General features: G+C 39.2%; 1 protein-coding gene and 1 pseudogene across 34 annotated transcripts in view; one reads left to right on the top strand and one right to left on the bottom strand.

The window, feature by feature from the left end:
- The window catches only part of UTY (ubiquitously transcribed tetratricopeptide repeat containing, Y-linked), a 249,115-nt gene that overhangs the window by 193,987 nt on the left and 30,033 nt on the right, over positions 1 to 25,095 (top strand). The window lies entirely within an intron of this gene.
- On the bottom strand, positions 1,612 to 2,582 carry LOC112208077 (proteasome subunit alpha type-6-like; annotated as a pseudogene).

Raw genomic sequence — 25,095 nt, 5'->3', positions numbered from 1 at the left:
GATAGTGATTTATATAGTACACTTGTGCTGAAGCATTTTGGTGAACTAAGGTAGCGATGAAGCTTTTATATATTTAAAGAAGTACAGGTAGCAAACAAGGGAGCAGTAAGCAGGTTTTTATTACTATTATTACTCTTAGAGTTTAAATCCTTTTATTGCTGGGAACTAATTTCTAAACATGGCTCCTGGATTGAGTCTGTGCCACACGTGCACGGGTACATGTGCCAGTTTTGTTATCTCTTTAACTATATCCTCAACTACTTGCCTCTGATCATCTATGTGTAGACAACAATTAGTAAGGTTAAATTTTCTACAAACTTCTCCTTCAGCTGCTAGCAAGTAGTCAAGAGCTAGTCTATTTTGATAGATAGCATTTTTCATCAGAGTCTCTTGCCGGGCAGGAACAGTCAAGGCTTGATCGGTTTTATTAGTAATAATTTCTAAAACAGCTTGTAACCATATGATTCGGTTGAGCATGTAGATGGGGTTTGATATCCTCATGAGCCATCTTATGCTAAGTGATAGGTCTATAGTATTGTATGATTCAGGGGGCCATTCATTATCTTTCTAATCACCTATGGCTATGGTTCATTTTTCGCGGGAAGCAGACAGGGAAGCCTAGAAGTTCACTGTTTTTATGGGCAGTGCGAAGAAAGATGACTTAATGGTGCCAAATACACAGCTACCTGTCCACTGATCAAGCAGCTTAGCATAAGCTGTGTGTCTGCATATCTAGTATAACCTGGTGGGGGCCGTCCAGTCCCGGTGGAATTCTAGGTGGGCCTAAATAGTCTGCAACTTTGGAAATTTACTGAATGGATCTTTTTCTGTGTAATTGGAACTCCACCATGTAACTGTTTTTGGTGGGTTTTTTTTTGCGGTACTATTAATACAGTTTTTGCCTTACACAACTAAGTCATCTTACAGAATGAGTGAATTCTTTTCTTTTTTAGCTATGCAATATTGTCTAATAATTAAGACTTTTAGAACTTAGAGATGATCAGGGTGATTCTTTTGGGCCAGGAATTCATCAGGAACTGGGTCTGTAGGCACTAATTCTTGGGTTTCTTATGGCCGTTGATCTCTTATTAGTTTTTCTACAAACATAACATGAAGTGACATTTAGAGACTGGGCTACATGCTCGGCTAATTGCAAAAACAAATTTCTGGTTTTTCTTGGAGTCTCTGGTACAGGCACATTTAGTTTATCATAGAAAGTCTGAAATACTAGTTCTGGAGAGCGTCTTTGAACCTCTCCTTTTATTAGGATGTTTATGCTAGGACTTAGTCTTTTCTTATTGATGCCTAGAGATATGTGTTCTCCTTTTTTCTACCTTGGGTTTAAGGGATTTGTAATTATTAATTTCAAGGGGTTGCAGCTTCTATTCATGCAGGAGGGGCTGCCTTCTCTTTTTTTGCAGCTAAGGATCTTTTTCATGTTTTTTCTAAGTCTAGATGACACAAGACTAGTAATTACACACATCTTACATAAATATGATTCTTGACAGATATACTTATTTTTTACTGTGTAACTTTGTGTGTGTGTGTGTGATTTAGAGCACCGCATCTTATTCTATGCTGCTTACTATCAGTAGCAGCACAAGTGTCAAATTTTTTTTTTTTCCAAAAGCCTTGTTTTTATTTATATAGAGTCCTAACCACTTCGGTGGTAGGAGGAGTGGGAGAGGCTCTTTTTTCAATCCAGGGACCTCCATGATGTTGGTTTGTTGTTACCAAACACACAGGTAAGTGGCATCACGGATCTGGTAAACTAACAACAATGTTTAGTCTCTCTCTGCTAGAGCAACAAGGTGAGCATCAATGTCTGCTTCTGTAAGAATCCTGAATTCAGGATTTTCAACTGTCACTACTCCAACTTCTATTTCTGAAGGTTTGAAATCAACTGATAGAACAGTAGACAGGCATGTAATTGCAGTTTCCAAAGTCTGTTCAAATGTCCAGTCAAATTTCTTCTTCACTTTTTTTTCAAGGAAGCTGGTTGTCTCAGTTTGTTTAACTCCCACTGCAGTGGCTTTAAACCCACAATAGTAACCTGCAGGATCACACTTATATACCTGAGGGCCTTGCTCTTCATCTATACCAATTAAAATCATACAACAACCAAGAGGCCTCATTTCAGCATTGCGTGTGTAGACCTGAGAAATATCGGCAATTCTTTTACACAGCATGTCCACAGGAATTTCATAGCCATACTTGTATTTCCAGTTAGCTGCCTCATAGCGTGCCCTCTGTACCTGGGATCTGCTGTCAGCTGTCATTCCGGTCGTAACACAACCAATGTTTTCAGTTATCTTGAATAAGTGAGTCACTATGCTGGAATCCAATAATTTGTCAGGTACTTTCTTCTGTGGGACAATTACTACACAGTCTTAACCTCTGACAGCTACTGATGTAAGGCCACCCTGGTTAATAGCCTTAAAAGCATATTCTACTTGGTAGAGCCGACCCTCGGGTGAAAAAATGGTAATGTGGCGGTCAAAACCAGCGCTGGAACCATGGGACATGTTGGTAGAAGCACTACTTCAAACACAATCCCTGGGCCCCATAGCTCCCGCACCAGGGGCACACAAGCACCTCCCAAGTGTCAAATTTTAAGGTTACATTTTTGGGGACCTTTCTTTTTTCTATTGTAGCTATTACCTTACTTGTGTCACCTAGAAAAGGACCAGTCCTTAATTTTATTTTAAAAACTGTGATCATGGGAGGCTTAAAATGGGTCATAACACGCATTAGGTTGGTTATTCCCTCGGCTACATACCTTGGATAGAATAGCATTATATAAACAAGTTTCTTTTAGACTCCTGGTACACTTATAATAACCATAAAATAATAGGACTATAGCAATCTTTTCTCTTACCTCAGTGGCCTGATGTATGCACTGAAGGCAGTCGCCTATGTGGGAAGAAGCCGTGGAAGCTTTTACTACACAGGTCTATGTTATAAGGAAAATAAGTCCTAGGACAGTTTTCCTCATGCCATGGCTGTGCGTAGACCAGTCAGCTTCCGGGTGTGACTGGAGCAGGGCTAGTCGTCTTTTTCAGAGTCACTTTGCAGGGATTGGCGAAGCTGCTCTCATCCACGTACAGCTCCTAGTCTACTGATGTTTAAGGATGGTCTTGCAGGTTGGGCCTTCTAGAATGAACTGAGTCCAATACTTTTACACAGTTATGTTTAACTGGGCTCTCTGATACCAGGAGCAAGGTGGCGGGGTTTAGGGTGTTGCAAACTTCAGTGATTATCGGGCATTTTCACAGAGCAAGCTTTGGTATCTAGTTAGTCTAGCATTCATTAGCTAATGGTGTCCTTTGGTATTTATTAAAATCACTACAGCATGGGGGAACTTTAGGTTTTGCCTAAGCGTTAGCTTATTTGCTTCTTATGCTAACAGGACTGTTGCTACCAGGGCCTTTGGACATGGGGGCCAGCCTTTGGAAACCCCATCTAGTTGTTTTGAGAGGTAGGCCACTGGCCTTGGCCAGGGCCCTACAGTCTGGGTTAAAACTCCAACTGCCATTTTTTCTCTTTCTGACACATACCGTGTAAAGAGTTTTGTCAGGTCAGGTAGCCTCAGGGCTGGGGCTGACATGAGTTCCTCTTTTTAACTCATGAAAAGCTTGTTGCTGTTTGTTGTAAAAGATGTAGTTTATCTAATTTACATTTTTATCGACTGTCATCTATTAAAATATTGACTTAAATCCTGTAACTATTTGATTTCAAGCTTTAAATTGATCTGGTATTTTTTGCAGGGCTCTAATTGCATCTAAATAGATGAGAGAGTTGAAAGACTTATAAGGGGCTTCTCTCGCTTTATGATGTCTTATTTTTTTTTCCCTCTGGTTGATTAAATGCCAGGGTGAAAGGGATAGCTAAATGGACTAATGCACAAGTGCCACTCTAGTTATTCAGCAGAGTGCCCAGTAAAGGTCCACCACAATATCACTACACATCCACTGAGGGTTGAACAAGGGGTGACTGATTGATAAGCTCTTGAAAATTGTTAAGCTCACTGCATCCCTTCAGGTCTCCAAGGAATGCTAAGTCTCCTCCTTGCCATGAGAGACAAGAAGTGAACTTAATGTTGGGAGACAGAAGCTGGATGGCCCTCAGGGGCAGACCCGCAGGGACTCTGGGATATAGCAGAGAGAGCTTGGCATGACTTATTACTCCAGGCTGTAGAATTCTGTAAAAGAGCTACCATGCAGCCCACACCTGGTCGACTGGAGGACCACCTTAGTGGAAGGGGGACAATCAGGGCCTCTGGCCTACCATGTGCACAAGCATAACAACTGCTTTTGTTTAACGTGCAGATGGAATAATTTGATCTATTTCAGCTAGGCATTTGCATCTCGGTATGCTGTCTTAATTGCCAAAGTTTATTTTAAGTCTTTAACTTCTATGATCCTCTAGTAAAATGAATGTTTCCTTTAGCACCTATTTTTATTAGTTTTTAGACCAAAGAAAGCTAAACACCATTTTATATTTAATAATGCTTCTTGTATTACTTTTATACCAGATAAGCTGAATTTTACCTTTATATTAGTGTGTTAATGTTAAACTTAATTTTAATTAAACCTTGTAAACATATTTATCCAATTTTTTATGTTTGACCATAAGGTAAGATTTTATAGACTCTTTTTAACCTTTTATAATTTTTGTTAAAGAGCAGGTTGATGCTTTAAGAGAAACCTGTTGCATTTTTACTTTAATGTGTAGTTCACAGAGAAACTGGATGATACTTTTTTAACTTTAGCTAATATGGTTACACACAGAATTTTTTTTATAATTAACATTTTAAAACTTGCTTAAACTTTCAAAACAATAATTTTTTTAACCTTTTAATGTAGGTAAAAATCTACATTCTTATGCCTCCTTTTAATCTTTTTACTAAAGGTATATTTTACTTTTTTTATACACCTTGCACATAAACTGTTTCTTCAGTAGTACTCAGGAGGCCTTATTACTTTTAAATTATACAACATTTTTTACATAAAAATTTTTTTATCACTTTTTTTCTTTCACAACTTTCACAATTTTTCAACATGTCTCAACTTTCACTTATTACAAACTTTTTTTTTCTTTAAACAGCCAGTTAATTTATTTCAGGACAAGAATTTACTATATAACACTCTTTTTACATAAATTCTGCCTCTACCCCTTTTTTTCAAAGCAAACTTTCTTTATGTCTTTGGACTAGACTGTCTAAGGCCACAAGATTAGAAGTTACCATGATACGTTGTACTGTTAACTTTTAGCAAACTTCACTTTTACTGAAAACCTTGTAAGTTTGAGATTTTAATTATCTTTTGCTAGACCTTGTTTAGTCTAAATTAACTTAGAATTGATATAGATGGCCTCTTTTTCTCTCTGCTGGTCTTTTCTTGCCTCTGCCAGCCGCTTATGCTGCTGTTCTCTTAACTACTGTTAGGGGCGGGGGAAGTGGGTCTGAAACCAGCTGTAACTGTCTATGTACGGAAACTGGTCTGGGTGCCTTGGCTTACAGGTTACCTTGTGTCATACCTTTGAAACAAGGGACCTACCTGTCCAAGCTTCCTTCTGATGGCCAACCCACCTCTAATGCTGGCCAGTCTGTTTCACACAAAGTTCTAAGTTTTCCTAGTGTCACAGTAACACCGTAATCTCCTTTAAATTCTTTCTTGAAATTTTTTTTAACATAGTTCCTAGTGGGGTGGTCTTATTTGTGCCTGGCCTATGCTTCTTTGAGACAAAACACTAAGCTGACACCACATGCACACCACAAAACAAAGAACAGGTAAAAAGGGCACACACACACTTTTGCAGTTTACACCAAACCAAAATCAAAACCAAAATCAGAGTATCTAGAAATCCAAGCCAGATCAAAACCAAAACCAAAGTATCATGCAATCTAACTCAAGTCAAAACCAGAACAAAAGTGCCAATGCAGGCACTCCATGGGTGATCAGGCCATGCTTCCACTCCGATGGAATGGGGCAAGTTCCAAAGACTGGTCTTACCTAGTCAAGCCAAGTCAAACCAGAACAAAAGTGCCAATACAGGCACACCATGGGTGATGAGGCCACGCTTCCACTCAGGTGGAGTGTGGCAAGTTCCAAAGACTAGTCTTACCAAGTTTCAGATGTCCAGACTCAAAGTGCCAGTTCCTTCCTGGTGTTCAGCCACTGTGCTGATCCTCTGCAGGGGCCTGCTACGCGCTGCTTTGGCTAGGCGTTCCACCCAGGCAATTTCTTACCCGGGAGCGCTCTTTGGATCGCGTCACTCAGGCTGGCCAGAGTCCCCTGCAGGGATGCTCCGCAGGGCAGGCCTAAGGGGCTGCCTCGGCTGTCTGTCAGTTATCATGTTTCCCAGTCAGGGAACCAAGAAATGTAGCAGGATGAGCCGCTGATAAAGCCTCTCAGATACTGAGTTGTAGAAGGAAGGGCTTTATTCAGCTGGGAGCATCAGCAAGCTACTGCCTTAAAATCTGAGCTCCCCCAGTGAGCAATTCCTGTCCCTTTTAAGGGCTCACAACTCTAAGCATTTCACTTGAAAGGGTCATGATAGATTTGAGCAAGCAAGGGGTACATGACAGGGGCTGCATGCACCGGTGGTCAGAGAAAAACAGAACAAGGCACGGAGTTTCACAGTGTTCTTCTATACAATGTCTGGAATCTATGAATAAAATCAGTTTCTAAGTTATGAGTTGATTTTTAACTACTGGGTTTACGCCAGGCAGGCCCAGGCCTGGTTTCAGGCCTGGCGCCAGGCTGCCTGTCTTTGATTTTACTTCCTTGTTTTTTTTTTTTTTAAAACAGGTACTGAGTATAAAACAATATGAGAGGGTCTCTCTCTCTTCCCTCATTATGTTGTGTTTTTATTGTTACTTGTTTCAAGCAGTTTTTAAATTTTATTCTTAATCTCTTTATTGGCCTTCTGTCCATTCTAGAATGTTTGAAACTATAAAAACAATTGGAAAATTATAATTGTTTTTCCAGTTGAAAAATTTTCCCCAACAAATTTTCCAGTTGCTTTTATACTTTCAAAAGTTCTGCTTGTTACTGATGTCTAGTTTTATTCCATTATGGTCAGAGAAGATATTTCATATTGTTTCATTTTGTTTTTAATGTTTTAAGACTTGTTTTTTGGCCTATCATATGGTCTGGCCTTGAGAATGATGCATATGCTGAGGAGCAGAATGTGTATTCCGCAGCCATTAGATGAAATGTTCTGTAAATATATGTCAGGTCCATTTGGTCTATAATGCATATTAAGTCCAATGCTGCTTGGTTCATTTTCTGTATGAATGATCTGACTTGCCCTATGCTGAAAGTAGGGTGTTGAAGTCTTTAGCCATTGTTGTACTGGGATCTATATCTTCCTTTAGCTCTCATAATATTTGCATATATATATATATGTATATCTGTGTGCTACAGCGTTAGGTGCATATATGTTTGCAATTGTTAAGCCCTCTTATTGAATTGACCCCTTTATCATTATATAATGACTTTCTTTGTTCTTAATAGGTTTTATTTTGAATCAGTTTTGTGGCATAAATACAGCCACTCCTGTTCTTTGCTCATTTTTATTTGCATAGAATATCTCTTCATCCCTTTCTTTTCAGTCTCTGTAGTTTCAGTTTCTTGTAGACAGTATGTTGTTGCATCTTTTTAATTCTGCACTCAGCCACTCTGTTTCTTTTGATTGGAGAGCTTAGTTCATTTACATTCAATGTTATGGATAAGGAATTACTCCTGTAACTGTATTTTTGTTTCCTCATCATTCTGTGTTTTTTCTTTCCTTGCTGTCTCCCTTTTTATGAAGGTGATTTTCTCTGGTGATACTGATGACAACTTAACACTGATTGCAAAAACAAGCAAAGAGAAAACTAAAAAAATTTACACTTTAATTTCATCCCCCTTTTAAACTTTCTGTTGTTTCTATTTATATCTTACTATATTGTCTGTATCTTGAAAACTTTTTGTAGTTAAATTTGGTAATTGAAGAACTCCTGTTAGCATTTCTTGTAGAGCGAGTCTGGTATTGGTGATATCCTTCATCTTTTGTTTGTCAGAAGTATTTCTCCTTTGTGTTTGATATTTTTGCTGGATATACTATTCTGGAAATTTTTTTCCTTAAGCACTTTAAGTATGTCATGCTGCTGTCTCCTGGCTTTTAGGGATTTCACCAGGAAGTCTGCTGACAGATGTTTTGGAGCTTTTTTTTTTTTTTTTAAGTATGTTACTTGTTTCCCCTGTCACTGCTTTTAGGTCTTTCCTTTGTCTTTGATCTTTGGTAATTTTATTCTTAAAGGCCTAAGATCATCTTATTGGGGTTAAATCTGCCTGGTGGGCTGTGTGTAGTGGCCCACACCTGTAATCCCAGCACTTTGGGAGGCCAAGGCAGACGGATCACCTGAGGTCAGGAGTTCAAGACAGCCTGGCCAACATGGTGAAACCCCATTTCTACTAAAAAAAAATACAAAAATTAGCTGGGCGTGGTGGTGGGCGCCTGTAATCCCGGCTACTTGGGAGGATGAGGTAGGATAATTGCTTGAAGCCAGGACACGGAGGTTGCAGTGAGCCAACACGGTGCCACTGCACTCCAGCCTGGGCAACAGAGTGACACTCCATCTCAAAAACCAAAAAATGTGCTTGGTATTCTGTGACGTTGTTGTACTTGAATATTGATACCTTTCTCTTGCTTTGGGAAGTTCTCCATTTTCCCTTTCAATAAACTTTCTACCCTGATCTTGCTCTCTGTCTCCTTTTTATTTGAGACAGAATTTTGTTCTTGTTGCATAGGCTGGAATGCAGTAGCGCAATCCAAGCTCACTGCAACCTCCACCTCCCGGGTTCAAGTGAGTCCCATGCCTCAGCCTCCCACATAGCTGGGACTCCAGGCACATGCCACCATGCCCAACTAATTTTTGTATTTTTAGTAGAGACGGGGTTTCACTATGTTGGCCAGGCCTGGTGTCCTGACCTCAGGTGATCTGCACACCTCAGCCCCCAAAGTGCTGGCCTTACAGCTGTGAGCCACCGTGCCTGGCCTCTATCTCCTCTTTAATGCCAATAACTCTTAGATTTGCCTTTTTAACACTCTTTATAGAACTTGTAGGTGTGCTTTAATCTTTTTTATTTTGTCTCTCCGATAGTATATTTTCAAATAGCCTGTTTTCAAGCTTACTGATTCTTCTGATCAATTCTGCTATTAGAAATCTCTGATGCATTCTTCAGTGTGTCAGTTGCATTTTTTTAACTCTAGAATTTCTACTTGACTCTTTTTAATCTCTTTGTCAAATTTATCTAATAGAAAATTCCTTCTCTGTGTTATGTTACATATAGTTGTGGTTCCTCAAAACAGCTATTTTGAATTATTTGTCTGAAAGGTCATGGATCTCTTGTCTCTCTGGGACTGACCCCTGGTGCCTTACTTAATTTGGATATATCATGTTTCTCTGGATTGTCGCAGATGTGGATGTTTGTCAATGTCTGGGCATTGAGGAGTTATTTATTGTAGTCTTCATGTCTGGGACTGCTTCTACCTGTCTTTCTTAGAGGAAGGTTTTCTAGGTATTCAAAGGCGATTTGATGTTGTAATCTAAATCTTTGGTCAGGCTGGATATGGTGGCTCATGTTTGTAATCCCAGCCCTTTGGAAGTCCAAGGCAGGTAGATCATGAGGTCAGGAGTTCGAGATCAACCTGGCCAACATAGTGAAATCCCATCTCTGCTAAAAATAAAAAAATTACCAGGCATGGTCATGGGCATCTGTAATGCCAGCTACTCTGGAGATCCTGAGGCAGGAGAATCGGTTGAACCTGGGAGGTAGAGGTTGCAGTGAGTCAAGGTCATGCCATTGCACTCGAGCCCAGGCAACAGTGTGAAACTCCATCTCTAAAGAAAAAAATCTTTGGTTGCTGCAGCCGTATCTGCCTAAGGGGCACCCCAAGCCCAGTAACACTGTGATTTTTATGAACTCATAGAGTTACTGCCTTCATGGTCTTGGGAATGATTCAGTAGAATTCTCTGTATTACCAGGTATACACTCTTGTTCTCTTCCCTTACTTTTCTTCAAACAAATGGGGGCAGACACTTTCACCATTTTAACTCTAGACTTTCACCATGCTGAGACTCCTGGAGCTGAGGGACAGGTGACACAAGCACCCTTGTGGCCATCACCACAGGGACTGCACTGGTTCAGATCCGAACCCAGCACAGCACTGGCTCTAACCCAAAGCCCCAGGGTGACCACTGTCTGGCTCCTTCTGTTATTTCCCCACCTACATCAATTAGCAGATGGTGAATGCAGCCAGGAATGTGTCCTTCCTTTCAAGACATCAGGCTTCTCTCCAGCCAAGAGGGAGTTTAGAAATGCCACCTAAGAGACAAGGCCTTGAGTCTGGAATGTTAGGATTCTACCTGGTGCTCTCTTCTACTGAGTATGAGTTGGTACCCAAACTTACAAGACAAAGTCTGCCCTACTCTTCCCTCTACTTCTTGCAGAAGTAGTCTGTCCACATGGTTTCTGTACTTCCAGAGTCACAGAAAGTTCTGCCTGGCTCCACCGAAGTTCACCGAAGGCCCAAGTTCAGTCAGCTTATGCTGAATGCAGTCAGATTTGGATCTCTCTGTTTAGGCCAGCAGGCTCCTTTTTTCTTAGAGTGGGTCCAGAATGCCATCCAAGTGCCAACACCTGAAATTGGGGGCCCCAGGAACCTGCTTTATGCTCTACCCAACTGTGGCCACACTAGTGCCCAAACTGCAAGACAAAGTCCCCTTTACCTCTTCCCTCTCCTTTCCTCAAACAGAAGGAATATTTCCTCATGGCTACCCCTGTTGAGAATATACTGGGTCACACTTGAAGCCAGCATGGCCCGAGGTCTCAGCTAAGAATTGTGACAAATACTGTCAAGGTATGGCTGATACTTCAAGACCCAAGGCCTCTGTAGCCTGCAGATGTTGAATCTTGCCAGAACTGGGTCTTCTCCTCTCCTTCAAAGGAGTGAGTTCTTTTCTGGCCCAGGGTATGTCTAGAAATGTCATCCAGGAAGTATGGCCTGGAAAGGGGGCCTCAGGACTCTGCATGATGGCGCCCTGTTCTACTCTGGCAGAGCTGGTATTCATGTTGCATGACAAAGTCCTCTTTATTCACCTTTTTCTCCCCAAATGAAAGGAAAGAGTCTCTCCAAGAGCTGCAAGCAGTGCTGCCTAGAACTGGGGAAGGGTGACACAGTTACTCCCTTGGCTACCCTCACTGGTCTCTCACTTGGTCACATGCACCTCAAGTCCAATGGCTCTGAGCCCGGTACAGCACTAGGACTTGCCTGAGAACTACAGTCTTTGTGGCAGATACTGACTTTTATGTTCATTTAGTACCCAAGAGCACATTAGTCTGTAGTGACGGGACTAGCCAGAACTCAGGTTCTGACTGCTGGGAAGGACAGTTCTCTGGCTAGATCTGGTCTAAATGCTCCCCCAGTGGGTACCAGCAGAATTTTTCCTCATGTTGCTTTTCACTGAAGCAAGGCAGCACAGAGTTTCAATGCAAAGTCCAGCAGTCACAGCTCTCTTTCCTCCATGCACACGTTCTTTGCTCAACACAGTCACTGACGGGGTTTGGGGATGGGTGATGTCAGTGATTCGAAAGTGTCTTTTCTACCTCCTTCAGTGCTTTTTAAAAAATATTGTGTCAAAACTAGGTACGGTGATTGCTTACCTGAGTTTTGCTTCTGATGAAGGTGCTTTCGTGTGTGAATAGTTGATCAGTTTGGTGTTCCTGCAGGGGTGATGATAACTGGAGTGTCCTTTATGGCCCTCTTGTTCCCTTCTAAAGTATATTGTAGTTAACCCTTCTATTTTAAATTGAAAACAACTTAATTTGAATCACATACAAAACACAACATTTTTACTGCCCGCAGATAACACACATTTTATGCTCTTAAAATTAGTTTGCCTCTTTTAACATTGTATTAACACATTTTAATCTTCTAACTCTTGTATTAGGGTTAAGAGTAAATTATTCACCACTTGTACAGTGTTGCATTAATTTTTATGTGTTCTTGAATTTACATTCAGAGTTATGTTTTTCTGTTTTTGCTTTGCTTTTTAGCATGTTTTCGTTTCAATTTGAAGAACTTCTTTAAGCATTTCTGTTAAGGCAGATCTGCTGCTAACTCACTCAGTTTTGTGTGTCTGAGAAAGACTTTACGTCTCCTTTAATTTTAAAGGATAATTTTGCTGAGCATATTATTTTTTGAGGGCAGATTTGTTTTTGTTTTTGTTTTTGTTTTGTTTTGTTTTTTTCTTACTCTTAATATTACCACAGTCTTCTCTGGTTTGTAAAGTTTCTGCTGATTCCCTTAAATGTGATGGTTGGTTCTTCTCTTGCTATTTTCAAAACTCTCTTTGTCTTTGTTTTTTTGAGGGGGGCAGTTTTGAGACGAGTCTCGCTCTGTCACCCAGGCTGGAGTGCAGTGACGTGATCTCAGCTCACTGCAAGCTCTGCCTTCCGGGTTGACGCCATTCTCCTGCCTCAGCCTCCCGAGTAGAGTAGCTGGGACTACAGGTTGCAGCTGGGCTGCAACCACGCCCAGCTAATTTTTTGTATTTTTAGTAGAGACGAGGTTTCACCATGTTAGCCGGGATGGTCTCAATCTCCTGACCTCGTGATCCGCCCGCCTCAGCTTCCCAAGGTGCTGGGATTATAGGCGTGAGCCACCACGCCCAGCCGTTGTCTTTGATTTTAAGCAATTAAATAATGTGTCCTGGCAAAGATCTTTTGATGCTTAGTTTATTTGGGGTTTTTGGGCATAATGAATTCGAATATGCTTTTCTTCTGCAGTTTGGGGAAGTTTTATATCTTTCTTCCTTTCTCTACTTATTTATTCATTCATTCATTCATTCATTTTTGATACAGGGTCTTGCTCTGTTACCCAGGCTACAGTGCAGTGGTATGATTAGGGTTCACTGTAGCCAGAACCTCCCAGGTTCGAGTGATCCTCCCACCTCAGCCCCACTTAGTAGCTAGGACCACAGGAACATACCACCATGCCCAGCAATTTTTTTCTTTTTTATGTAGAGAAAGGATTTCATCATGTCGTCAAGACAGGGCTCAAAACTCCTGACTTCAAATGGTCTGTCTGCTTCAGCCTCCCAAAGTGCTGGGATTACAGGCTTGAGCCACTGCACCCAGCCTTATCTCAATTATTGTAGCCTTATATCATGTACCTAGTTAGAGACAAAGTATTTAAAAACATATCTTTCTAATATGAAAACACTTCTTAATAATTGTGACACATGACTTCACTTCAAGACAGTGACAACTTTGAGAAGTTGGATACTGATGTTAGAAAAAGCTTTGGAAATGCAGAACTTCAGATTTAAAGGAGGAAGCTAACTGAGGCGTTCCGTGTACTAGTTTGTAATTGCCCTGAGAGAGAGAAAACATTAGAAAATCTTAGTGAGGAACAGAACCTGAAAGAGTATTTCTGTTAAAGAATAGGAAAAATGAGGAATCAGAATTGCTGGACTTCGGCGTGCTTCACTCAGGCATCGTTTATGCCTGTCACTGAGATTGAAGCTAAAGGATAAGGAAGACAAATGAGTTAGTTGTAGAGAGTAGTACTTATCATCTTGGCTTTTAGACATGTAGAATTTAAATCTTCAAAGAATGTTTAGGTAAAAATTTCTGTTAAAAGATCAGGTTTATGTACACATCAATTGCTTAGAAAAGGAGTCTGAAATATAGGCTAGAGTACTAAATAGTTGTTGATAAGGTGATGAATACTGACGTTTCTGAACTCTTAGCTATTTTCATAACACCATGGAAGGACTGCATTAAGTACTACATTAGTAGATTGACTAACCTCGTTTTAATTTATTCAACTCCTACACTTTTTCTATATTAAGATGCATTTTTAAATATATCAAATTTGCCAATAGCTACACTTTCCCAATATACATATGAATACTTTCCCCCAGATATTGTATTTTGGAATTTTTCAAACCTACAGAAAAGTTAGGGAGATAGTACGCTGCATGCCGATAGAACATTCACCTGCTTTTATCAGTTAAGTTTTTGCCGTGTTTATTTGTAGGCTTTCTATATTAATATGCTCACATAAACATGTTTAGGTGAACTAGGTGAAATTACATTACATATATTGTATGCGACCCCAAATAATTCATCTCTGCATCTTTAATACAGTAATTTCCTTTCATAGCCACTATACCATTGTTATACCTAAGAAAATTAAAAACATTATATTATATCTAGATAAAATTTACACCCTATTAAAAAACGGCCTTTTTAAAAGTCTTGCTTCACTTATTTATTTTTTTATTTTTATTTATTTATTTATTTATTTATTTATTTATTTATTTATTTATTTTTGAGACAGAGTTTTGCTCTTGTTGCCCAAGCTAGAGTACAATGGCGTGATCTCAGCTCACTGCACCTCCGATTCCTGGGTTCAAGTGATTCTCCTGCCTCAGCGTCCCTAGTAGCTGGGATTACAGTTGCCCACCTCCATGCCTGGCAGCTAATTTTTGTATTTTTAGTACAGACGGGGTTTCTCCATGTTGGTCAGGCTGGTCTCGAACTCCCAACCTCAGGTGATCCGCCCACCTCAGCCTCCCAAAGTGCTGGGAGCCACTGCACCTGGCCTATTTATTTTTTTATTATTATACTTCAAGTTTGGAGGTACATCTGCAGAACGTGCAGGTTTGTTACATAGGTATACACATGCCATGGTGGTTTGCTGCACCCGTGAACCTGTCATCTACATCATTCTCAGCAAACTAACACAAGAACAGAATACCAAACACTGCATGTTCTCACTCATAAGTGGGAGTTAATCAGTAAGAACACATGGACACAGGGAAGGGCCTGTCAAGGAGTGGGGGGCTAGGGGAGGGATAGCATTAGGAAAAATACTTGATAAAGATCTTGCTTCTTTTCAGAATCCATTCTTATTCTCAGTTCAGGTTCACTTAAGGTTCCCATTAAATTTAGTACTCGGTTGTTGTATCTGTTTAGTCTTTTGTAAGTATGTAAGAACCCTTTCTAATACATTCTTTCTTTAAGAAACAGATTTAAAAGAAGCCAGTTGTTTTTAGAATGTTCCCTATTTTTTTATCTATCCGGTTCATTTCCTTGTATTTGATACAGGTTAGACTTTTTTTTTTTTTGAAGTAGTGGAAATAATGTTGCAGCGTAGTATTTTCCTGATTGTATCCACAACAGTTGCTGTGATACAATGTTGCTGTGTAATATATAAATATATTTTTATGTACATAATATTTTTTATAAAAATATATTTAAATATTTAAAATTTTATATATAATATATTGCTGTGATATAATCAGGCAAGTAAAACTATAATATTGCTGTGATAAAAATGTTTATTATATATAGTATATAATTTTCATTTTGTATTATGAGATGTTACTAAATTTACCTTAAAGCTTAAAAAAATTAGTGAAAAGGTATTTGTTCCTGCCCTTTATCTGTGTTCATCAAAATAAAGATTTCTACTCTTGATTTTAATTTTAAAATGACTTTATCGAAAGTGAAAGGAAATCCTCACTTTTTGCAACTTATTGATAGTTTCAGATACTTGAAATGTATTGTTTTGGTCTGTGTATTCTTTATATAGTTCTGTGACTCTTCGTTTTCATGAGACTTGTGTATTCATTATGGTTTACTATTAAAAGCATTTCTTTGAACAGAATCCTTGAAAGGAATTAAGTGATAAGGCTGCAGGTACTGGTTAGATTTTTCAGTGTAATTTAAAAGGACCTTCTTTGTGTAGTTAAATGGCAGATGTGATCTGCTACAATAATAAATAAGACTACCTGTGAGAAGCATAGTAAAAAGTAAAAACTTTAGAGGGAGGTTAACTAACCTTATTATCAGTTAACCACATTATTAATTCTGGGTTACGCAACAATAGGTTAGTTTGTTTTTTGCTATTTAAAGCACCATGATAAATATGAGGCCACTTGGAAATCCATCCAAAACAATAATAAGTATCACATTTTCTTCTGAAAAGTTGAACTTTAGGAAATCTTTAATTCAGGGGAGTATGTCAGACAGGAATTAAAGTAGAAATCATTCTTTTTAGAATACATAGTTTTAAAAATCCATCCTTAATGATCCCCCAAATAATTATGTATTGTAGAATTCAATACATAAACTAGTAGTTAAAAAGTAACACAAACTAGTAGTTAAAAATACACAAACTAGTAGTTAAAAAGTAAATTTTCTTCCCCAGGTGTGGTGCTGTGCACCTGTGGTCTCAGCTACTCAGGAGGCTGAAAAGGGAGAATCACTTGAGCCCAGAAGGTATAGGTCACAGCAGTGAGCCAAGTCACTGCACTGAGCCTCAGTGACAGAGTGAAACTATGCCAATAAATAAATTAATTAATTAATTTTCTGAAATTTAAACAGTTCAATTCCAAAGAAATCAACCTAAAGTTCATTTGTTACATATCCTTTGACTATCATTTAAAGCATTACTTATATTTCACTTTTAAAATTTGCTGTCTTAAACGTAAATGTACTTTCGTTCGTTATGCTTCTTATGATGTAACAACTGTTATTTTTCTGTCTTTAACTTTGTAGACTTGGGAGATGTTCTATTTAATGTCACAAAAAAGTGTTAAAAGGAGAACAGAATAGAACAGTGGTGAGAAATCCAAGCCCTGGAGTCCGATCTGCATATAATCTTGGTTTCTTCACTTCTTTGTCTTGGAGTCTCATGGCCAGTTACTAAACTTCTATAATTCTAGCTTCCTTTTCTGCAAAAGTAATAAATAGTAACAATATCTTACATGATTTTTCAGAAATTATTTGGGCCTGATAGTAGAGAATGGTCTAAACATGTTTTCAATGTGTGAACTACTAAAATTTCAGATGGCACTTATGCCACAACTTTTTCAAACTCAAAAACTAAACTTTAATAATTGTAATTATTTTAACTGTGTTTAGGAATTTTTCATACTGAGTTCAGATAATATGTTGTTTTTCATTTATTGAGTACAAATTTTTAAACCTTTTGCATATCATAATAGTTTTATATTGCTACTTTAACAAAATACTACAGATTTCCTGACCTAACACATAAATTTATTATCTTAGAGATCTAGGAAGAAATTGTAAGGAAGAATCTGTTGGCTTGCTTTTTCTAGCTTCTTAAGACTGTCTACATTCCTTGATTTATGGACCCCTTCTGTCTTTGAAACCTGCAGAGTCTGATCATGTCTTTCTCACATTGCATCATTCTGACTCTAATGCTTCTGTTTCCCTCTTTTATTTTTATGGCCTCTTGCCATTATATTGGACCTAGCCAGATAATACAGGATAATTGTCAGATTTCAAGGTCAGCTGATGAGATACCTTAAATTCATCTGCAAATTTAATTTCCTTTGCCTTGCTGCATCACATAATCACATTATGGGAATTAAGATGTGGACATCCTTGTTAGGGAGGTGGATGTAGTTGTTATTCTGCTTACTGTATGTATGTTAACACTCTCATTCTTATTATCTTACTCTTCATAGTATTATTATAAAATAGGTGTCATTATTCTCTTTTTATAGGTGAGGAAACTCAGGCCCAGGATTTGCTCCAAAGAAACTAGTTTACTACAAAGTAATGGATACATAGACACTAGAGCCATACTGTTTGTATTTAAATCTCAGCTTCCTTTTTTGTATACCTGAATTTCCTCATTTCCTAACATATTTATTTATGAATCTGTAGTGTGCATCAATTGCCCAGGAAAATAAAGCCCCTCATTGTTACATTTTTTAAGTTGTTTTATTTTGTTATTTTTATTTCTAATCAATACTTTTCCTTATTCTAATATTACAAGCATATTTTATTTCAAGTATATTTTATCCTCTACTCTGAATAAAATCCAACTCTAAAGCATCTCTTTTTAGAAGGCTTCATTTCTCTAGCCTGTTGTCTTTGCTATCCACAGTCCTCATCATCTTAAGTGTCTTATCATTGTACAAATAGGTTATTGATTAAGTTAGAATACACTATGTACCCTATGTAGATTAGAGGTTTTTTTGTTTGTTTGTTTTTGAGACAAGGTCTCACTGTCACCTAGGCTTATGTGCACTGACATAATCTTGGTTCACTGCCATCTCTACCTCCCAGGCTCAAGCAATCCTACCACCTTAGACTCCCAAGTAACTGGGACCACAAGTGCCTGCCACCACACCGGCTAATTTTTTGTATTTTTGGTAAACAAAGGGTTTTGCTGTGTTGCCGAGGTTAGTCTCAAACTCCTGAGCTCAAGGGATACCCCCACTTCTACCTCCCAAAGAGCTGGGATTACAGGCGTGAGCTACCACACCCAGACATGTACACTATGTAGAATAGAATGCACAATGTATTTCAAATAGAATTGTCAGGTTTATCAAATGTTTAGTGAAATTGTTGATGGTTATTGTGATACCTTGGTTTTTGTCTTCTTAGATTAAAATAATGTAAACAAGAGACACACAGCAAAAGGGGTGTGGCATAGAGTAATTCTTTGCAAAAGAAAAAGAGTATGTTGAAATTTAGGTACAGAATAGAGAGAATACACCCTGAGAAAAAGAGAGATGACACCCTGAGAGAGGATGGGCTGCTTATAGGTATGAAACTGGCCTGAGGGAGACTCCCTGTATGGGAATCTTACATGATTATTTGTAAGGAGGTCGGAAAGATGTTGCTAGTAAGCATGTTGTGGGTGGTCCTCTGGGTCCTCAAGATACTTGTTCATATGTCATATGTCTCATTAGCATCTTAAATCCCTACCCACGGGTGTGCGTTTTCCTATTAAAATGAGCAAATGGTCATTATGAGGATAGGTAAAATCAAAATGTACATGCTCTTTAGAGGGGAAAGTCTACTGAAGATAGCTTAGGTTGAATGAGCCCAGTGACAATGCAAATGCTAAGGCTTATTGTGTTGGCTATAAGATCATCCCTGTTGAAGCAGCATGCCAAGAACACAGTCATTTCCTTGATTACTTATTTTGCTGCAAAACCTTATTTGTTCTTTTCTTTCAATGCAGAAGCCATTTTTATTCCACGCCTTTTCATATATTCTTTTATCCAAACAACTAAAAAAAAGTCTTAAGAAATAAAATTGATTTGACTCTAGGAGGTGGCTGGCAAAATGGCCAAATAGGAACAGCTCTGGTCTATAACTCCTAGTGAAATCAATGCAGAAGGCAGATTTCTGCATTTCTCACTAAGGCACCCTGCTCATCTCACTGGGACTGGTTAGAAAGGGGATGCAGCCCACAGAGGCGGAGCCAAAGCAGAGTTGGGCGTTGCCTCATCTGGGAAGGGGTCAGGGAACTCCCTCGCTGAGCCAAGGGAAGCCGTGAGGGACTGTACCATGAGGAATCATGCACTTGGCTCAGATACTATGCTTTTCTCAATCTTCAACCCACAGACCCAGAGGATTGCCTCAGGTGCCTACAGCACCAGGGCCCTGCGTTTCAAGCACAAAACTGGGCGGCCATTTGGGCAGACACTGAGCTAGCTGCAGTTTTTTTTTGTTGTTCTGTTTTGTTTTTTTCATGCCCACAGTGGAGCCTGGAAGGGCACCAAGACAAAACAGTTCAATCCCCTGGAAAGGGGTCTGAAGCCAGGGAGTCAAGTCGTCTAGCTTAGCAGAGCCCATGGAGCCCAGCAAGCTAAGATCCACTGGCTTGAAATTCTCGCTGCCAGCACAGCAGTCTGAAGTAAACCTGGGACACTCGAGCTTGGTGTGGGGAGGGGTGTCTGCCATTACTGAGGCTTGAGTAGGCAGTTTTCCCCTCATAGTGTAAACAAAGCCTCTGGAAAGGTCAGAATGGACAGAATCCACTGCAGCTCAACAAAGCCGCTGTAGACTGCCTCTCTAGATTCCTCCTCTCTGGGCAGGGCATCTCTGAAAGAAAGGCAGCAACACCAATCAGGGGCTTATAGATAGAACTCCCATCTCACTGGGACATAGCACCTGGGGGAAGGGATGGCACACTTAAACAGTTCCCTGCCAGTTGGCTCTGAAGAGACCAGCAGATCTCCCAGCACAGTGCTCAAGCTCTGCTAAGGGATAGACTGCCTCCCCAAGTAGGTCCCTGAACCCCATGCCTCCTGACTAGGAGACACCTCCCAGCAGGGGTTGACAGACATTTCATAGAGCAGAGCTCCAGCTGGCATCTGGTGAGTGCCGCTCTGGGACAAAGCTTCCAGAGGAAGGAGCAGGCAGCAGTCTTTGCTGTTCTGCAGACTTCACTGGTGATACCCAGGCGAACAAGGTCTGGAGTGGACCTCCAGCAAACTCCAGCAAACCTGCAACAGAGGTGAATATTAGAAGGAAAACTAACAAGCAGAAAAGAATAGCATCAACATCAACAAAAAGAACATCCAAACAGAAAGCCCATCTGAAGGTGACCAACATCAAAGATCAAAATTAGATAAATCAGTGAAGACGAGGAAAAACCAGCCCAAAAAGGCTGAAAATTCCAAAAACCAGAACACCTCTTCTCCTCCAAAGGATCACAGCTCCTCACCAGCAAGGGAACAAAACTGGACAGAGCATGAGTTTGATGAACCGACAGAAGTAGGCTTCAGAAGGTGGGTAATAACAAATTCCTGTGAGCTAAAGGAGCATATTCTAACCCAAAGCAAGGAAGCTAAGAACCTTGAAAAAAGGTTAGACGAATTGCTAACAAGAACAACCAGTTTAAAGAAAAACATAAGTGACCTGATGGAGCTGAAAAACACAGCACGGGAACTTCGTGAAGCTTACACAAATATCAATAGCTGAATCGATCAAGTGGAAGAAATCATATCAGAGATTGAAGACAACTTAATGAAATAACATGTGAAGGCAAGATTAGAGAAAAAAGAATGAAAAGGAATAAACAAAGTCTGCAAGAAATATGGGACTATGTGAAAAGACCGAACATACATTTGATTGATACACCTGAAAGTGACGGGGGAGAGTGGAACCAAGTTGTAAAACACTCTCCAGGATATTATCCAGGAGAACTTCTCCAAGCTAGCAAGACAGCCCAACATTCAAATTCAGGAAATACCCAGAGAACACCACAAAGATACTCCTCGAGAGAGCAACCCAAAGACACATAATCATCAGATTCACCAAGGTTGAAATGAGGGAAAAAATGTTAAGGGCAGCCACAGAGAATGGTCAGGTTACCCACAAAGAGAATCCCATCAGACTAACATTGGATCTCTCTGCAGAAACCCTATGAGCCAAAAGAGAGTGGGGGCCAATATTCAACGTTCTTAAGTAGTTTTCACAGAATTTCATATCCACAGAATTTCATATCCAGCCAAACTAAGCTTCATAAGCAAGGGAGAAAACAGAATCATTTACAAACAAGCAAATGCTGAGAGATTTTGTCACCACCAGGCCTGCCTTAATAGAGCTCCTGAAGGAAGCACTAAATATAGAAAGGAACAACTGGAACTAACCACTGCGAAAACATACCAAATTCTGTAGACCATCGACACTATGAAGAAACTGCATTAACTAAATGGGCTAGCATTATAATGACAGGATCGAATTCACACATAACAATATTAACCTTAAATGATAGTGGGCTAAATGTCCCAATTAAAAAGACACAGACTGGCAAATTGGATAGACAGTCAAGACCTATCAGTGTGCTGTATTCAGGAGAACCCATCTCATGTGCTGAGACACACTTAGGATCAAAAAAAAAAAAGAGATGGAGGAAGATTTAGCAAACAAATGGAAATCAGATAAAAGGAGGGGTTGCAATCCTAGTCTCTGATAAAACAGACTTTAAACCAACAAAGATCAAAAGAAACAAAGAAGGGCATTACATAATGGTAAAGGGATCAATGCAACCAGAAGAGCTAACTTTCCTAAATATATATACAGCCAATACAAGAGCACCCGGATTTATAAAGTAAGTTCTTAGAGACCTACAAAGAGACTTAGATTCCCACACAATAATAGTAGTGACAGTAGTAGTGGAAGGCCTTAATACCCCACTGTCAGTATTAGATCAACAAGACAGAAAATTAACAAGGATATTCCGGACTTTGAACTCAGCTCTGGACCAAGCAGACCTAACAGACATCTATGGAACTCTCCACCCCAAAACAACAGAATATACATTCTTCTCAGCACCACATTGCACTTACTTTGAAACTGACCACATAATTGAAAGTAAAACACACCTCAGAAAATGAAAAAGAATGGAAATCTTAACAGTCTCTGAGACCACAGTGCAATCAAATTAGAACTCAAGTTTTAGAAACTCACTCAAAACCCCACAAATACATGGAAACTGAACAACCTGCTCCTGAATGACTACTGGGTAAATAACGAAATTAAGGAAAAAAATAAAGAAGTTCTTTGAAACCAATGAGAACAAAGGCACAACATACCAGAATCTCTGGGACACAGCTAAAGCGTTGTATAAAGGGAAATTTTTAGCACTGAATACCCACAGGAGAAAGTAGGAAAAATCTAAATTCAACACACTAACATCACAATTAAAGAACTAGAGAAGCAAGAGCAAACAAATTCAAAAGCCAGCAGAAGACAAGAAGTAACTAAGGCAGGAACTTCACAGCAGGACTAAAGAAGATAGAAACATAAAAAACTCTTCAAAAAATTAATGAATCCAGGAGCTGATTTTTTGAAAAGATCCATAAAATAGACCACTATCCAGACTAATAAAGAAGGAAAAAGAATCAAATAGATGCAATAAATAATGATAAAGGGGAGATCACCACTGATCCCATAGAAATGCAAACCACAATCAGAGAATACTATAAACACCTCTATGCAAATAAACTAGAAAATCTAGAAGAAAGGAATAAATTCCTGGACACATACACCCTCCCAAGACTAAATCAGGAAGAAATCGAATCCATGAATAGACCAATAACAAGTTCTGAAATTGAGGCAGTAATTAATACTCTATCAACCAAAAAAAACTCAGCACCAGACAAATTCACAGCCAAATTCTATCAGAGGTACAAAGAGGAGCTGGTACCATTCTTTCTGAAACTATTCCAAACAATAGAAAAAGAGGGACATCTCCATAACTCATTTGATGAGACCAGCATTATTTCTATACCAAAACCTGGCAGAGACACAAGAAATAAAAAAAAATTCATGCCAATATCCCTGATGAACATCGATGCGAAAATCCTCAATAAAATACTGGCAAACCAAATCCAGCAGCACATCAAAAAGCTTATCTACTAGGATCAAGTCGGCTTCATTTCTGGGATGCAAGGCTAGTTCAACATACACAAATCAATAAACGTAATCCATCCCATAAAAGAACCAATGACAAAAAACACATGATTATCTCAATAGATGCAGAAAAGGCCTTCAACAAAATTCAACACCCCTTCACAACTCCCAGTAAACGAGGTATTGATGGAACGTATCTCAAAATAATCGAGCTATTTATGATAAACTGAATGAGCAATATCATACTGAATGACCAAAAACTGGAAGCATTCCCTTTGAAAACCAGCACAAGACAAGGATGCCCTCTCTCACCACTCCTATTCAACATAGGGTTGGAAGTTCTGGCCAGGGCAATCAGGCAGGAGAAAGAAATAAAGGGTATTCAGTTAGGAAAAGAGGAAGTCAAATTGTCTCTGTTTGCAGATGACATGATTGTATATTTAGAAAACCCCATCATCTCAGCCCCAAATCTCCCAAAGCTGATAAGCAACTTCAGCAAAGTTTCAGGAAAGAAAAGTCAATGTGCAAAAATCACAGGCATTCCTGTACACCAGTAATAGAAAGCCAAATCATGAATGAACTCCCCATTCACAACAGCTACAAAGAGAATTTAATACCTAGGAATACAACTTACAAGAGATGTGAAGGACCTCTTCAAGTAGAACTACAAAACCAGTGCTTAATGGAATAAGAGAGGACACAAACAAATGGAAAAACATTCGATGCTCATGGATAGGAAGAATCAACATTGAGAAAATGGCCATACTGCCCAAATTAATTTATAGCTTCAGTGCTGTCCCCATCAAGCTACCACTGACTTTCTTCACAGAATTAGAAAAAACTACTTGTAAATTTCATATGGAACCAAAAAATAGCCCACATAGCCAAGGCAATCCTAAGCAAAAAGAACAAAGCTGGAAACATCACACTACCTGACTTCGAACTATACTACAAGGCTACAGTAACCAAAACAGCATGGTACTGGTACCAAAACATATATAGATGAATGGAACCGAACAGAAGCCTCAGAAATAACGCCTCACATCTACAACCATCTGATCTTGACAAACCTGACAAAAACAAGCAATAAGGGAAGTATGCCCTATTTAATAAATGGTGTTGGGAAAACTGGCTAGCCATATGCAGAAAACTGAAACTGGACCCCTTTTTTACACCTTATACAAAATTAACTCATATGGATTAAAGACTTAAACGTAAGACCAAAAACCATAAAAACCCTGGAAGAAAACCTAGGCAATACCATTCAGGACATAGGCATGGGCAAAGACTTTATGACTAAAACACCAAAAGCAATGTCAACAAAAGTCAAAATTGACAAATGGGATCTAATTAAACTAAAGAGTTTTCTCCACAGCAAAATCAATAGGCATCCTACAGAATGGGAGAAAAATTTTGCAATCTATCCATCTGACAAAGGGCTAATATCTGGAATCTACAAGGAACTTTACAAATTTACAAGAAAAAAAACATCAAAAAGTGGGCTAAGGATATAAACAGAGACTTTTCAAAAGATACGTGGCCAACAGACATGAAAAAAAGCTTATCATCACTGATCATTAGAGAAATGCAAATCAAAACCACAGTGAGATACCATCTCACACCGTGTAGAATGGTGATCATTAAAAAGTCAGGAAACAACAGATGCTCACAAGTAGGTGGAGAAATAGAAACGTTTTTATACTGTTGGCGGGAGTGTAAATTAGTTCAGCCATTGTGGAAAACAGTGTGGTGATTCCTCAAGGATCTAGAATGATAAATACTATTTGACCCAACAATTCCATTACTGGGTACATACCCAAAGGATTATAAATTATTCTAC

This window comes from Pan troglodytes, chromosome Y (assembly GCF_028858775.2).
Source record: "Pan troglodytes isolate AG18354 chromosome Y, NHGRI_mPanTro3-v2.0_pri, whole genome shotgun sequence".
Lineage (NCBI taxonomy): Eukaryota > Metazoa > Chordata > Mammalia > Primates > Hominidae > Pan > Pan troglodytes.
Note: the sequence above shows the minus strand (reverse complement) of the source record. Positions and strands in the feature narration are given on the sequence as shown.